The sequence below is a fragment of the Sapajus apella genome, unplaced genomic scaffold, assembly GCF_009761245.1.
Source record: "Sapajus apella isolate SASKATOON/1434 unplaced genomic scaffold, GSC_monkey_1.0 scaffold20, whole genome shotgun sequence".
In the NCBI taxonomy this organism is placed as follows: domain Eukaryota; kingdom Metazoa; phylum Chordata; class Mammalia; order Primates; family Cebidae; genus Sapajus; species Sapajus apella.
Genome location: NW_022436960.1, coordinates 28,725,718 through 28,743,511, shown reverse-complemented (window position 1 = coordinate 28,743,511; position 17,794 = coordinate 28,725,718). Strand labels below are relative to the sequence as shown.

The window sequence follows — 17,794 nt, the reverse complement described above, 5'->3', positions numbered from 1 at the left end:
CTGTTGTATTTTTTGCACCAGAAACAATTAGAAAATAATGTTTCAGAAAGATCATTTTCCCAAAAGCAGTAAGAATGACTATAAAATACATTAAGTTTTAATCTGCCAAAAATTTCATAAAATTTTTGTGGGAAAAAATTGTAAATTATATTGACAGACATTGACAAAAACTAAATAAATGTTATAAACTAAAAGGAAAACAAAAGCCATTATATTAGAAACTTAGTAAAAGAATGTTGTCTAAAAAGTAATGAACAGTTATAAGCAAAGTCCAAACTTAGGCCTAGAATTTGGAAAATGGATTTAGATCCAATATTATTATATGTCTCTCTTCATTTTAATATTTTAATTCTTTTTTTTTTTTTTTTTTTTTTTTTTTTTGAGACAGATCCTTGCACTGTCACCCAGGCTGGAGTGCAATGACATGATCTGGGCTCACTGCCACCTCCGCCTCCTGGGTTCAAGCAATTCTCCTGCCTCGGCCTCCCAAGTAGCTGGGATTACAGGCACACACCACCATGCTTGGCTAATTTTTTGTATTTTTAATAGAGACAGGGTTTTGCTGTATTGGTCAGGGTGATCTCTAACTGACCTCAGGTGATCCACCCGCCTTGGCCTCCCAAAGTGCTGGGATTACAGGTGTGAGCCACCATGCTTGGCCCGTTTTAATTCTTAAAGCAAACTTAAGTCATATTTCTTGGGAGATTTGTACCTGTAATGTTTGAAACATTGAATGCTGTTTCTTCATTATTGAAAGGCTTTGTCAATTTCCCTAGCTTTTCTGTACTCCTTCATTCTTCTGTTATAGCACTATCATATTATAATGGTATGTGTATCTCTAGTCTGTGAACTTTTTTACGTCAGGGACCATGGGGAGATAACTGTAGCAAAGTGGTTAAGAACACAGGACATGGAGATCAGGCTACCCAGATCCAATGCTGCCTTTGCCATTTACTGGCAGTTTAATCTTAAGTTATGTAACTTCTCTTTCTCAGTTCCTTCATTTATAAAATGAGAATAATAAATGATATCTACTTATAGGGGGTTGTGAGAATTTTAAGTAATAATACATGTTAAGTGCATATAATCACTACTCAGCAATGTTAAGGTTCTTAGCTGCTGGGCGTGATAGCTCAAGCCTGTAATCCCAGCACTTTGGGAGGCCAAGGCGGGTGGATCACGAGGTCAAGAGATCGAGACCATCCTGGTCAACATGGTGAAACCCCGTCTCTACTAAAAATACAAAAAATCAGCTGGGCATGGTGGCGCATGCCTGTAATCCCAGCTACTCAGGAGGCTGAGGCAGGAGAATTGCCTGAACCCAGGAGGCAGAGGTTGCGGTGAGCCGAGATCGCACCATTGCACTCCAGCCTGGGTAACAAGAGTGAAACTCCGTCTGAAAAAAAAAAAAAAAAGATTAAATTAAAAAAAAAAAGGTTCTTAGCTGTTCGGTAGCACAAACTCTTCACTGTGTATGCTCTAAATTTTGATCAATGTATAATAAACACATTAACATTACTGTGGTGTCAGGTACAACTTAGGATTGAGCAGGTTATGTGATGTGATATGTGGAGCAGGTACAACTTGTTTTCATTAAGAGGTAAGGAGCTTAACATCAAGCCAGCACCGGAGAAAGATGGCCTTTACTGGAACCAGTGAGCACTTTGCCTCATGAATATAATAAGAATGTAGTTAGATCAGAAAATGATTCTACTCAAATAGCCACACAGGACTGAATGGCAACCACATAACTAGTGCGATGATTATGGAGGTGCTTATGGGCCCTGTGAGAAATTATGCCATCGGAATAAGTGTGCTAACTTGTTTAGTGAATTTCTGAATATTTGGATCTCTTCAAATTTGAAAGCAAAAAAGTGTAGAATTCCTAATCCTATATAAAATTGTATCCAATAAATACATATTGAATGAACCAATTAAAAAAACTGTCAATATTATTTCTCGGTATCTTTTCAAGTGTAGCACAATAGTGGCATAGAACCTATAATTAAATGCTTTTTGTATAAAAAGCATTCAGCTGTTCATTATCTGAATTTGGATTGCTGATTTGGTTATTACATTTAGCCAATTATTTACATGTTCTGAGGGTTACTTAGGTTTTTGTTTGTTTGAGACAGAGTTTCGCTCTTGTTGCTCAGGCTGGAGTGCAATGGCGTGATCTCGGCTCACCGCAACCTCTGCCTCCTGGGTTCAAGCAATTCTCCTGCCTCAACCTCTGGAGTAGTTGGGATTACAGACATGCGCCATCACTCCTGGCTAATTTTGTATTTTTAGTAGAGAAGGGGTTTCTCCATGTTGGTCAGGCTGGTCTCGAACTCCCAACCTCAGGTGATCATCTGCCTCAGCCTCCCAAAGTGCTGGGATTACAGGCATGAGCCACAGCGCCTGACCTGGATTACTTAGTTTTTATAGCTACATTAATCTTTCATTTTGTGGATTTTTATATGTTTAAATATACAGCTTTGTTAAATGTTTTTGTATTTAATGCATTTGCCTTCATCTAATCTACTCATTTTAAATCTAATTGTATCCTGACTTCTTGGCATGAGTGGTTAAATAAAAGGAATATTTTTTCAAATAATTATTCATGGTATTTAAATAACCCAAGTACTTTACTTTTAAGTCAAAATATAATATCTTGTTATTAGAAACTGTGCAACATAAATACAAATTCTGGTGTCACTTGAATTTAAACAGAATTGAATTTATGAAGTATTTTTTCTTGAATTACATGGCAGCAATGTCCCAATGATCAAGTTTTTTATTCAGAGCATTGATGAATTAGATTTTCTGCCAGTTCTTTTGTAAGAACAAAGCCAGAAGGATAGGACAAGTTTCCTTTGTTCTTCAGGTTAGAGGTAAGAGGTGCCTGTGTCTTTAGTGAAGAAACCCAGCTTCCGTAGCCATAGATCTCCTCTTTGTGAATGAAGTCTCTATATCAAGGGTTTGACTTGAACCTGAAGTCTTTTTACACCTCTACATTTGATTTTTGCTCAACTCTAGACATCACCCATTTTTAAAAGCAGGTTTATTGAGATATTTCCCACATACAATAAAATTCACCCACTTGAAGTGTACAAGTCAGTGGGTTTTCAATACAGTCATCCGTTGCTTAACTCTGGGGATATGTTCTAAGAAATTCAACATTAGGTGATTTTGTTGTGTGAACATCATAGTGTGTTCTTTTTTGTTTGTTTTCGTTTTCTTTCCTACTATATAAAGTACATCTGAGCAGACATAGTGTGTCCTTACACAAACCTAGATGGTATAGCCTACTACACACCTAAGCTCTATGGTATAGCTGATTGCTTGTAGGCTACAAACCTGTACAGCATGTTACTGTACTGAATTCTAGAGGCAGTTGGAACACAACAGTAAGTATTAGTGCATCAAAACATAGAAAAGGTAAAGATACAATATAGCTGGGTATGGTGGTGGGCACCTATAGTCCCAGCTACTCAGGAGGCTGTGGGGTGGGAGGATTGGTTGAGCCCAGGAGTTCTGACCTGTAGTGTGCAATGCCAATTAGGTATCAGTACTAAGTTTAGCATCAATATGGTGACCTTATAGGAGCAGAGGCCACCAGTTTGCCTAAGGAAGGGTGAACCAGCCTAGGTTGGAAACCAAAGGTCAGAACTTGTATTCTCATCACTAGTGGGATCATGCCTGTGAATGAATAGCTGCTGCATTCAGCCTGGACAACAAAGTGAGATGTTTTCTCTTTTAATAAAAAACAAAGCTAAAACAGTATAATACATTTTTAAAAATAGTACACCTAGCCTGGGCAACATGTTGAGATTCCATCTCTGCAAACAAATTAAAAAATTAGCTAGGTGTGGTGGTGCGTGCCTGTAGACCTAGCAACTCAGGAGACTGAGGCAGGAGGATAACTTAAGCCCTCGGTTAAGGGAGATCAAGGCTGAAGTGAGCCATGATCACACCACTCCATCACTGTCCTGAGTGACAGAGTGAAACCCTGTCTCAAAGAAAATAATAATAATAATAATAATAATAATGTACACCTGTATAGAATACTTACCATGAATGCAGCTTATAGGACTGGAAGTTGCTCAGTGGGTGAGTCAGTGAGCGGTGAGTGAATGTGAAAGGCTGTACACTACTGTAAACTTTATAAACACTGTACACTTAGGCTACACTAAATTTATTAAAATATTTTTCTTTGGCCGGACGCAGTCACTCACACCTGTAGTCTCAGCACTTTGGGAGGCTGAGGCAGGTGGATCATGAGGTCAGGAGATCAAGACCAGCCTGGCCAACATGGTGAAACCCCATCACTACTAAAAATACCAAAAATTAGCTGGGCGTGGTGGCACGTGCCTGTAATCCTGGCTACTCGGGAGGCTGAGGCAGGAGAATCGCCTGAACCCAGGAGACCGAGGTTGCAGTGAGTCAAGGTCATGCCATTGCACTCCAGCGTAGGCAACAAGAGCAAAACTCAGTCTCAAAACAATAAAAATAAAATATTTTTCTTTGATAATAAATTAACCTTAGCTTACTATAACTTTTTTACTTTATAAACTTAAAAAAATTTTTTTTAACTTTTCGACTCTTTTGTAATAGCACTTAGCTTAAAACGCAAGGCTGGGGCGTGGTGGCTCATGTTTATAATCTCAGCACTTTGGGAGGCCAAGGTGGGAGAATCAGTTGAGCTGGGAGTTCAGGGTTGCAATAAGCCATGATCAGGTCACCACACTCCTGCCTGGGCTACATAGCGAGGCCCCAGGATTGCTTGAAGCCTGGAGTTCAAGACCAGCCTGGGCAATATAGCAAGACCCTGTCTCTACAGAAAAATTAGAAATTAACTGTGAGCATGGTACTGTGTGCCTGAGATCCCAGCCATTCAGGAGGCTGAGGTGGGACGATCACTTGAGCCCAGAAGTGTGAGGCCGCAGTAAGCTATAATCACACCACTGCACTGCAGCCGGGGTGACAGAGCAAGACCCCATCTCTTAAAACACACACACACACACCCCATTATACAGCTATACAAAAGTCTTTTCTTTATGTCCTTATTCTATAAGCTTTTTCCATTTTTAAAATTGTTTAGGACAGGTGCAATGACTCACACCTGTAATCCAAACACTTTGGGAGACTCAGGCAGTAGGATCACTTGAGTTGAGGAGTTCAGGGTTGCAGTGAGTCCTGATCAGGCCACCATACTCCTGCCTGGGTGACAAAGCAAGGCCCTGTCTCTAAGACACAAACACACACATTAACTTAGGTCTACACAGGGTTAGGATAGTCAGCATTACTGTCTTCTATCACCACGTCTTGTCTCTCTGGAAAGTCTTCAGAGGCAATAACACACATGGAGCTGTCATCTCCACTGATAACAGTGCCTTCTAGAATACATCCTGTAGGAGCTGCCTCAGGCTGTTTATAGTTAACTTTTTTTTTTTTTTTTTTGAGATTGAGTCCCGCTCTGTCTCCCAGGCTGGAGTGCAGTGGCACCATCTTGGCTCACTGAAACTTCCACCTCCTGGATTCAAGCAATTTCCGGCTAGTTTTTCAATTTTTGGTAGAGACGAGGTTTCAAACTGGTCTCAAATGTTTGGCCAAACTGCTCTCAAACTCCTGACCTCAAGTGATCTGCCCACCTTAGCCTTCCAAAGTGCTAGGATTACAGGCATGAGCCACCGCATCCAGCTATAGTTTAACTTTTTTAAAAAAAATAAGTAGAAATACTTTCTAAAATAATGACAAAAAGTTTAATAAATACATAAACCAGTAATATTGTCATCTATCAAGTATTATGTACCGTACATTATTGTGTATGCTAAACTTTTATGTGACTGTCAATGTAGTAGGTTTGTTTATACCAGGTTTGTTCACACCAGCATTACCACAAACACATGAGTAATGCATTGCACTATTATGATGCTGCAACAGCTACAACATCGCTAAGAGACAGGAATATTTAAGTTCCGTTAAAATCTTATGGGACCACCATCATGTATGTGGTTCATTGTTGACTCAAATGTTTTGCAGCGCATGACTATGTTTACAGAATACTTCAGCTGTCAGCACAGCCTAATGTTTTAATAGTTCTATCACCCCAAAAGAAACTCCATACCCATTTGAGCCATTCCTTATTCCTCCTCACTCTCCCCATCCTGCCCTGCTAGACCAAAGTAACTACTAACCTTTTTTTCCTCTGGTTTTTTTTTTTTTTTTTTTTTTTTTGATTCGGAGTTTCGCTATTGTTGCCCAGACTGGAGTGCAATGGCACGATCTCGGCTCACCGCAACTTCTGCCTCCTGGGTTCGAGCAATTCTCCGGCCTCAGCCTCCGTGCGAGTAGCTGGGACTACAGGCATGTGCCACCATGCCCAGCTAATTTTTGTATTTTTAGTAGAGATGAGGTTTCACCTTGTTGACCAGGATGGTCTCGCTCTCTTGACCTCGTGATCCACCCGCCTTGGCCTCCCAAAGTGCTGGGATTACAGGCTTGAGCCACCGCGCCCGGCCGTATTTTCTGGATTTTATTCCATTTTATTGCCAAATAATATTCCATTACGTGGATAAACTGTGTTTTGTTTATTCATTCATCAGCCACACATTTGGGTTGTTTCCACTTTTTGACTGTTATGAATAATGCTACTGTGAACATTCATGTACAAGTTTTGTGCCATCATTTTCAGCTTTCTTTTGAATTAAGGGAATATTTGTATATTATACCATAAGTATGCATTAGAACACCCTGGATAAGGTTGTATCTTAATGTGAGTATAACAAATATCATCCAGTGGTCCAAGTACATTTTATTAAACTGATAGGTCACTTAGCCATTTATTAGTCTCTCCTTTGTCTTTTTGAGTTATTTAGAGACTGTGACTTATTAAAAACACAGTCCTTTTTGTTTTCATCAACCTCAGGATTCATTTCAAGGGACCCTAAAGTTTGATATTTTATATCTTGAACTAGAATGGAAAAGAATGACTTATTGTGAATTCCTTTACAGTTGGTTGGCTATCTTGGGGCATGAAAAGCTGAATGACAACAATTGATCATACCTCTGTTTCGTTGTTTTTATTTTTATTTATTTGTATTGTTGTTATTATTTTTGAGATGGAGTTCTGCTCTGTCACTCAGGCTGGAGTGCAATGGTGCAATCTCTGCTCATTCCAACCTCTGCCTCCCCTGCTCAAGCAATTTTCCTGCCTCAGCCTCCCGAGTGCTGGGATTACAGGCACCTGCCACCAGACCCAGCTAATTTTTTGTATTTTTGGTAGAGACAGGGTTACATCATGTTGGCCAGGCTGGTCTGAAACTCCTGACCTCAGGTTATCCACCCACCTCAGACTCCCAAAGCACTGGGATTACAGGCATGAGCCACTGCACCTGGCCTGTTGTTTTTAAAGCTCATTCATACATTTTTGTTTTGTTTTTGCTTACAGTGTAACTTTGAGAGAAAGAATCTATACACTTAAAATGCTGAACAGATTTGGCATATAGAAATTAATTTTTATATTGACATTAACCTCAAAGACTCATCATTGATTGTACCGATGAAGTGAATGTACCCAGCAGCTCAAGCTGAACTTGAACAATCATTGAGAACGTGGTTCAAAGAATGTGATTAATGGTAGGAATCTTTAAATGTGTTATTCATATTGTCTTTTGTTTGTTGACTCAATTCTGGATTTTGGGATTTATTAGAAATAAGATCCCTTAATCAAATCAGAGCTAGATTAGTGGAACTTAATTAATAAGTAGTCTTTATTAAAATGAATGTTTTAGCTTTTGTAATTTTTTTTTAGTTTAGTTTTTTTTGTTTGTTTTTGTTTTTTTTTGAGACAAACTCTTGTTCTGTCGCCCAGGCTGGAGTGCAGTGGCGCAGTTTTGGCCCACTGCAAATTCTGCCTCCCAGGCTCAAGTGATTCTCATGCTTTAGCCTCCTGTAGCTGGGATTACAGGTGTGTGTCACCACACCTAGCTGATACCTGTATTTTTCAGTAGAGATGGGGTTTTGCCATGTTGGCCAGGCTGGTCTCAAACTCCTGGCTCAAATGATCCACCCACATAGACCTCCCAAAGTGCTGGGATTACAGGCGTGAGCCATTGCACCCAGCCTAGCTTTTGTAGTTCTTCTACCTTCAAAAAAATACAGAGGCTGGACGTTGTACCTCACGCCTGTAATCCTAACACTTTGGGAGGCCATAGTGGGAGGATCACTTGAGGCCAGGAGTTCAGGACCAGCCTGGCCAACATACTGATTCCCCATCTCTACAAAAAATTTAAAAATTAGCTGAGCATGGTGGCATGCACCTATAACCCAGCTACTCAAGAGGCTGAGGTGAGAGGACTACTTGAACCCAGGATTTTGAGGCTGCAGTGAGCTATGATCATGCCACTACACTCTAGCCTGGGCAATACAGTGAGACCTGTCTCAAAAAAAAACAAAAACAAAAAACAAAAAAACCACAATAATACATTTCTGAAGGCTCATTGAGCACATCACCCCCTTTCTAAAGCTTTTCCTGTCTATTCAAACCAAGTCTTCTGCAGAATTAATTATCTTCATTCTAACCTCATAAATGTGTTGTATACTCATATAGGATTTATGATATTGTTTGATAATAATTTATTGTCCAATCTGTCTTCTGCCAAGATTCTCAAGGTTAAGGACTGTATTGTAGCCTTAACACTGAGTACAATAGATAGCAATAAAAGGAAGGCTATAGTTTTGGTAAAAACTTCTAATTCTTTTGGCCAGGTGTGGTGACTCATGCCTATAATCCCAACACTTTGGGAGGCCTAGACAGGTGGATCACTTGAGGTCAGGGGTTCGAGACCAGACTGAACAACATGGGGAAACTTCTGTCTCTACTAACAATACAAAATTAGCTGGGTGTGTTGGTGTGTGCCTGTGATCCCAGCTACTCAGGAGGCTGAGGCAGGAGAATCGCTTGAACTGGGAGGTGGAGGTTGCAGTGAGCTGAGATCACGCCACTGCACTCCAGCCTGGGCAACAGAGCAAGACTCCATCTTGGCTAAATGTTCTCATTTTTCTTTCTGTTGGTCATATTTTCTAAAAGACACCCCCCCTTGTGGTTTAATTGTGAGAAGTATGCTTTATGGTTATAATTTCAATAAAATGAAAGTCTACCTCCTTTGTTAGTAATGAATTAGCACTGCAGGGAACTGGAAACCAAATGAAAGAGCCTAGATAATATAAGCGAATGGTTCTCAGACTTTAGGATGAGTTAGAATCACCTGTAGGGCTGGTTAAACCATGGATCGTGTATTCAAGCTCTTGAGTTTCTGATTGAGCAGATTTGGTATGGTGCCTAACAAGTTCTGAAGTGATGTTCATGTAGTTTGATCCAAGTACCACATTCTGAGAACCACTAACATTATAAATTCTAACCTATCTGAAAGACATTCAGTTTATTGAAATAGGATCTGTTCCTGATATCCCCCACCTGGCCCTCTTGAAGGTCTTGCGGGGGAAAGCACTCCATATTTGCAAAGCTTTCTACCCATATGGTGTCTACACAGAGGACTAACTCTTTGTGAGCAAAGTTAAGTGCTCAAAGGAGGGAGGAGGAATTTTTTAAGGAAGAATGGTAGATCTCTTTTGGTGTCTCAGCACACAGTAAAATATTGACTAACTGATTAAACTAGTTCAGAATTCTAACCTTCTGATTTTGAGGCCAGTGGTCTGGCATATAAAATGCTTCTTTTCACTTTCACTTTGGCATTGGTTTAAATGCAATTAAAATTAATTAAATTTTAAAAATACATTTTAGATTTATTTATTAAGAATTATAGGCCCAGCTGGGCACAGTGGCTCATGCCTATAATATCAGTACTTTGGGAGGCTGAGGCGGGAGAATCACTTCAGTCAAGGAGTTCAAGACCAGCCTAGGCAATATAGTGAGACCTTGTCTCTACAAAAAATACAAAAATTAGCTGGGTGTGGTAGCATACACCTGTAATCCCAGCTACTCAAGAGACTGAGAGGTAGGAGGGTCGCTTGAACCAGGAGGTTGAGGCTGCAGTAAGTCGTGATCATGCCACTGCACTCCAGCCTGGGTGATGAAGCAAGACCCTGTCTCAAAAAAAAAAAAAGAAAGAATATAGGGCCAGGTACAGTGGCTCACACCTGTAATTCCAACACTTCAGGAGGACAAAGTGAGAGGATCACTTAAAGCCAGATCAAGACCAACCCTAGCATCATAGTGAGACCTCATCTATAAAAAAAAAATTTTTTTAAAGAAAAAAGCCAGTCCAGGCATGATGGCCAGCTACTTAGGAGGCTAAAGTGGGAGGTTGTTTGAGCCCAGGAGGTGGAGGCTGCAGTGAGCTGTGATCACACCAGTGCCCTCCAGCCTGGGCAACAGAGTGAGACCAAAAAAAAAAAAAAATAGAATTCTAGTAAATGCTTATGCTTATACAGAATCTAATTAACCAGATTCCCCCCGCCCGCCATTGTGTTTTGCCATATTGATTGTGTATTTATTTTAAGATCCTAAATTATGGTCTGTATTATCATTTAAATAGTATTCTTTCATTTAATACACATTTACTGTTTGTTAACCATATAGAGGTTAAGCAGTAGAGTTTCAGTGATACAGACTATTATACTCAGTCTAATATAATTTTCTGGCTGAGGATACTTTTGTGTTCTAATTATTATTATTATGGGTATTGGTATTTTTTTTTTTTTTTTTGAGACGGAGTTTCGCTCTTGTTACCCAGGCTGGAGTGCAATGGCGTGATCTCGGCTCACCGCAACCTCCGCCTCCTGGGTTCAGGCAATTCTCCTGCCTCAGCCTCCTGAGTAGCTGGGATTACAGGCACGTGCCACCATGCCCAGCTGATTTTTTGTATTTTTAGTAGAGACGGAGTTTCACCATGTTGACCAGGATGGTCTCAATCTCTTGACCTTATGATCCACCCGCCTCGGCCTCCCAAAGTGCTGGGATTACAGGCGTGAGCCACCGCGCCCGGCCCTGTGTTCTAATTATTTTAAACTAGTAGTTCATGAATTTTATAAATAAGATTATTCAGAAACATCAATAATGTTTCAGATATTCTGAAAAGACAGAAAGTTTACTAGCTGTTATTTCTAATCATGGGGAAAATAACCACTACCATATGACTTCCTAAGAAGACACATCAATCAGGTTCTTATCTGACTATGATGTGGTTTTAAAACAAATTCATAAGCAAATTAAGACAACAATTGTTGTACCTTTGTATTGTACTGCTACATGATTTTTTTTTTTTTTTTTTTTTTTTTTAGCTGTAGTCTTGCTCTGTCACCAGGATGGAGTGCAGTGGCACAATCTCGGCTCACTGCAACCTCCGCCTCCTGGGTTCAATCGATTCTTCCGCCTCAGCCTCCCAAGTAGCTGGGACCACAGGCGCGTGCCACCATGCCCAGCTAATTTTTGTATTTTTAGTAGAGACGGAGTTTCACCATGTTGGCCAAGATGGTCTCAATCTCTTGACCTCGTGATCCGCCCACCTCGGCCTCCAAAGTGCTGGGATTACAGGCGTGAGCCACCGTGCCCGGCCACTGCTACATGATTTTAAAGGAAAAGTTTTTTAAAATTAAGGCTGACTCGATGGCTACTGTATATTGTGCTTTTAATTAATTAATTTATTTTTTTGAGACGGAGTCTCACTCTGTCTGTCACCAAAATTGGAGTGCTTTGGCGCAACCTCGGCTCACTGCAACTTCTGCCTCCCAGGCTCAAGCAGTCCTCCCACCCCAGCCTTCTGAGTCACTAGAACCACAGGCGCATGCCACCATGCCCAGCTAGTTTTTCGTATTTTTTGTGGAGAGGGGGTTTTCCTGTGTTGCCCAGGCTGGTTTGGAACTCCTAAGCTCAAGTGATCTGCCAGCCTCAGCCTCCCAAAGTGCTAGGATTACAGGTGTGAGCTGCTGCACCCTAACTATTGTGCATTTTTTCCAAGTCCATTAGGGAAATTAAAAGTATTTTCCATTGATGAATTTATTAAGTCAGGTTGAGAAAATGAACCATATATATTAAAACCACAATGCAACAATTAAAAATCAGATTATCAGCTAAGTAATATAGATGCTGATTGGACATATCAGCATCTATGAAGTAAAAGAATGATATCAGGGCCAGGCGTGGTGGCTCACGCCTGTAATCCTAGCACTTTGGGAGGCCGAGGTGGGTGGATCACGTGAGGTCAGGAGTTTAAGACCAGCTTGGCCATCAAGGTGAAACACCATCTTTAAAAAAATAAAAATAAAAAATAAAAAAAAAATGATATCAGTAAAATTGGATTAGTGAGGTCATCATTTATATACACAGTTATTGATAGTGTGAGGGCAAAGTATTAATAGTAGAAATTTAGTTAGACTAGTGGAAGTTTAGCTTAAGCTATTCCTTTTTGTAACTTGTTAGCTATCAAACTCACCTGAACCTTAAAGTTAGTCTTCCTACCTATCTCAAAAGCTCCTTCTGAGAAGATTCAGTAAGTAAGTAACCAAGGGCTCTTTCTCTCCACATGCCAATGAATTTTGTAGAAGCAACATGTTGAGCTGGGGAGTTTCCCTCATAGCTGTTTTATGGACAAAGTGAAAATTGTGTTCTCAGATTCATAAGTGTGATTTCTTAAATAATTATGAGAGAGAAAGTTTGGAAGGTAGTAGCTCCTTATTATTAGGCTTAACCTGAGTTTGATTTGGTAGATTTTTAAATATATATAATCTGCGTTTGATTCTTGGTTGTATGTAATTTGTTCCTCATCCAAAGAATTCAACGATGGAAATAAACATTTGTGACATGAAAAGTTACCCCCTTTGTAAAGCTTTTTCTGTCCATCTATTTCCATGGCCTCAGCGGAATTAATCATCCCCATCTCTGCTCCCTGGCCTACTCTTCCCTGAGTATTCATTCATGTTGCTTATAGCTTATGCATTATATTATGATATGTAGTGATAATGAGAAAAAACTATATTTCCAGGGAAGCATTTGGTGAGGTTTTCTTTTTATTATGGAAAATTTTAAGCTAACTAGAGAGAATGTTACAATGAACCCCATGTACCCATCCCTAGCTTCAAAAATGATCAACTTTCTTGTTTTATCTGCACCCTCTTTATCACACTTTTTGTTGTTTATGTTGTTTGCTGGAGTATTTTAAGGCAAATCCTAAATGTCATACCATTTCATTCATCAATATTTTAGTATGTGTCTGTAACCAGAAGATCCCTGCTTCTTTAAAACAACACAATTGTTAACACATCAAACAGAGTAAAATAATAATTTTTTAATAACATCTAATAGTCTCTGTCCAGTTTGGCTCAACATTGTGTTTTTTACAATTGGTTTGTTTGAATCAGGATCCAGACAAGGTCTGTACATTGCATTTAGTTGACAAGAATCTTAAGTGTCTTTTAATCTCTCTACAACTGCAGTCTCTAGTTCCTCCAGGTTTTTCCCCATTAATTAATGAAGAAGCTGAGTTGTTTGTCCTATAGGATTCCCCACATTTTCTCACTCTGTCACCCAGGCTGTAGTGCACAGGTGTGATCTTGGCTCACTGTAGCCTTGACCTCCTGGGCTCAAATGATCCTCCCACCTCCACCTCCCAAGTAGCTGAAACTACAGGCACACACCACCACACCTGTCTAATTTTTGTATTTTTTGTGGAGTTGAAGTTTTTCCATGTTGCCTGGGCTGGTTTCAAACTCTTGGGCTCAAGCGATTCACCCACTTCGCCTTTCCAAGGTGCTGGGATTACAGGTGTGAGCCACGATACCCAGCCCCTACATTTTAGATTTGGATAATTGTATCCTAGTGATATCATTTAACATGTTCTTCTTTCCCCCAAAATTTCCTGTAAGCTGATAGAGCTAGAGAATGGATTGGGATTGGATTCAGTCTTTTTGGCAAGAATACTAGATAATGATACTGTGTGCTTCCTGTTCCTTCACATCAAGACTGACATGACATCTGTCTGTTCCAGTTTGAGTGAATATCAGTGGCTTTGGGCAGTATCAGTCATGTTATTTTCAAAATGATAACAGTAATGATAATAATTATTATTCTATTAAATCGGAAACTGTTTGGCTTCCCTGAAATAAAGTTCAAAGAGGAATGGCAGGAAAAATGCTGTGTTTTTTCACTTTTCATTTGTGAATTTTCAGAATGAGATGAAGTGACTTGAGACTTTTATTTTTAAGTATCATAGATGTTTGTGTTTGTTGTATTTAGATCTATTACAGTCATTATTCTTTTTTACTACAAAATGGTCCCATCTTTAGTGGATGCCCCTTCAAGCTGGCTGCTGTGTCTTTTAACATGACTCTGATAATTTTTTTTCTTTATTTCTTTTTTCTTCTATTTTAATTTTTTTTCCTTATTTTTTGTTAGACTGGAACATAGAAGACCCTAGTAATCTTTTATAATCTTCTTGCTTTCAGGCATGTCAGGATATCCCTGGTTCGCTTACTTCTCCAGACTTGGAATCTCATCCATTTCTCCAAGGAACCCTGGTTTCTTTTAGTAGAAATCTAGGCACTAATAGTATTCATTGTTAAGAGACTGCCATTGTCTCTAGGCCTGTTCTATGAACAGGGTTGGTAAATACAGTTTTTGTGAAAAGAGAAAAATTAATATTCTTACCAATAATGCACCCAGTTCAAATTTAAAATATTTGGGGGGTATTTATGTAATGTATTTGATTTTATAATGATTTCTTTTTTTAATGCTGAAAATCTTGGTTCCTAATAACTAACATAATTTATTTAACCTCCAATAAAAGTTACTTCAAAATAACTAACTACATATAACAACAAGACTCCTGGTGGCAGCTTAAGGTTTCTTTCTGTTTCATTTATTTATTTATTTTTGAGGCAAGGTCTCGCTCTGTTGCTCAGGCTGGAGTGTAGTGACACGATCACAGCTCACTGCAGCCTCAACTTCCAGGCCCCAGCGGTCCTCCCACCCCAGTCTCCCAAGTGGCTAGAATACAGGTGTGCAATGCCACACCCAGCTAATTTTTTTTTTTTTTTTTTGGGTAGAGACAAGGTCTCACTATGTTGCCCAGGCTGATTGTGAATTCCTGGCCTCAAGTGATCCTCCCGCCTTGGCTTCCCAAAGTGCTGGGATCATAGGTGTGAGCCACTGTACCTATCCTCTGTTTCTTTTATATTCTTAGGTTATGCATTTCCAGGAATTTATAGTCAGAATATGTCTTTTAAAATTCACTTTTTCTTTCTTGAGGGGAGGTCTACAAAGAATAAATTTTTAAAAAATAAAATGTACTTTTGTTCTATGTGGTTATGCCAGACCTTATAGATTCAAATTACTCTCCGTTCATTTCAAATTTTAGAGATTGCTTTTTTTATTTAATAGATTTTTTTTTTTTTTAATATATAAGGTATGGCTGAGCACGGTGGCTAATGCTTGTGATCACTGCAGCAGTTTGAGAGGCCAAGGCGGGTGGATCACTTGAGGTGAGGAGTTCGAGACCAGCCTGGCTAACATGGTGAAACCCCGTCTCTACTAAAAATACAAAAATTAGCTGGGCATAGTGGCATGTACCTGTAATCCCAGGTACTCAGGAGGCTAAGGCAGGAGAATTGCTTGAACCCGGGAGGCAGAGGTTTGTAGTGAGCCAAGATTGCACCATTGCACTCCAGCCTGGGCAACATAGCAAGACTCTGTCCCCCCAGCACAAAAAAAATTACTCACACACATATATACAAGTATATATAGATCCACATATATACAAATATATATATATATACACACACATATATTTATATAGTGTCCCAAAGTAAAAACTATAAAATAAGTTACGTTTAGAGTATCTACCTCCCATCTCTCTCTCTTCCCCCTCTGTTTTGCTTCCCCTAGGTAACCATCTTTATTAGAAAAGACATATACTAAACCTTATCCTTTTATTGTTTCCTTTTAAAAATATGAATACATATACATTTTTAAATGTATTTTCCCCTCCTCCTAAATTTGAGCGTAAAGTAAGATACTATGCACACTCTTCTGTACCTTGCTTTTTTATTTAAAAGTATGTTCTGGAGGTCTCTCCATAGGAATATATAGGAATCTTTCTCATTTCTTTTTACAGCTGAGCAGTACTCTGTAATATATACCGTAGTTTAGTCAACTATTCCCTTCCCTATTGATGGACATTTGAGTTGTTTCTCATCTTCAGTTATTATAAATAGTGTGCTGAATTGAATAGGCATGTCCTATTGAATAACTCTAAAGTGGAATTTCTAGGTTAAAGGGTAAAATGCGTATGTAACTTTACTTAAAAATATTTCATACTCGGTGTTTAAGAACTGAGGCAAGGCACAGTGGCTCACGCCTGTAATCCCAGCACTTTGGGAGGCCTAGTTGGCTGGATCACTTGAGGTCAGGAGTTCAAGACCAGCCTGGTCAATGTGATAAAACCCAATCTCTACTAAAAATAAAAAATTAGCCAGGTGTAGTGGCTCATGCCTGTAATCCCAGCTACTTGGGAAGACCGAGGCAGGAGAATCACTTGAAGCTGGAAGGCAGAGGTTGCAGTGAGCCGAGATCACACCACTGCCCTCCAGCCTAGGCGACAGAGAGAGACTCTATCTCCAAAAAAAAGGAACTGAAAAGAAAACAGAGTTCCTCTTTCCTCACATATGAATATATTATTTCTTTATATATATATATATATGGCATTTTAGGTTTTGGGGTACATGTGAAGAACATGCAGGATTGTTGCATAGGTACATATGGCAATGTGGTTTGCTGCCTTCCTCCCCATCACCAATATCTGGCATTCCTCCCCATGCTATCCCTCCCCAACTCCCCACCACCCGCTGTCCCTCTTCTAGCTCCCCCCAACAGATCTCAGTGTGTGATGCTCCCCTCCCTGTGTCCCTGTGTTCTCATTGTTCAACACCCGCCTATGAGTGAGAACATGCAGTGTTTGATTTTCTGTTATCGTGTCAGTTTGCTGAGAATGATGGTTTCCAGGTTCATCCATGTCCTTACAAAGGACACGAACTCATCATTTTTTATGGCTGCATTGTATTCCATGGTGTATATGTGCCACATTTTCCCTGTCCAGTCTATCATCGATGGGTATTTGGGTTGGTTCCAAGTCTTTGCTATTGTAAACAGTGCTGCAGTGAACATCCATGTGCATGTGTCCTTATAGTAGAATGATTTATAATTCTTTGGATATATACCCAGTAATGGGATTGCTGGGTCAAATGGAATTTCTATTTCTAGGTCCTTGAGGAATCACCACACTGTCTTCCACAATGGTTGAACTAATTTACACTCCCACCAACAGTGTAAAAGTTTTCCTATTTCTCCACATCCTCTCCAGCATCTGTTGTCTCCAGATTTTTTAATGTTCGCCATTCTAAATGGAGTGAGATGGTATCTCAATGTAGTTTTGATTTGCAATTCTCTAATGACCAGTGATGATGAGCATTTTTTCATGTTTGTTGGCCTCATATATGTCTTCTTTTGAGAAATGTCTGTTCATATCCTTTGCCCACTTTTGAATGCGTTTGTTTGTTTCTTGTAAATCTGTTGTAGTTCTTTGTAGATTCTGGATATTAGCCCTTTGTCAGATGGATAGATTGCAAAAATTTTTTCCCATTCTGTTAGTTGCCAGTTCACTGTAATGATTGTTTCTTTTGCTGTGCAGAAGCTCTGGAGTTTAATTAGATCCCATTTGCCTATTTTGGCTTTTGTTGCCAATGCTTTTGGTGTTTTAGTCATGAAGTCCTTGCCTATGCCTATGTCCTGAATGGT

General features: G+C 39.6%; 1 protein-coding gene and 1 long non-coding RNA gene across 4 annotated transcripts in view; both read left to right on the top strand.

The window, feature by feature from the left end:
• The window catches only part of LIN52 (lin-52 DREAM MuvB core complex component), a 126,226-nt gene that overhangs the window by 90,329 nt on the left and 18,103 nt on the right, over window positions 1–17,794 (top strand). The window lies entirely within an intron of this gene.
• LOC116558019 lies at window positions 588–1,942 on the top strand. The gene is made up of 2 exons (XR_004271788.1): window positions 588–1,108; window positions 1,437–1,942. It is a non-coding gene; the product is annotated as an uncharacterized LOC116558019 (long non-coding RNA).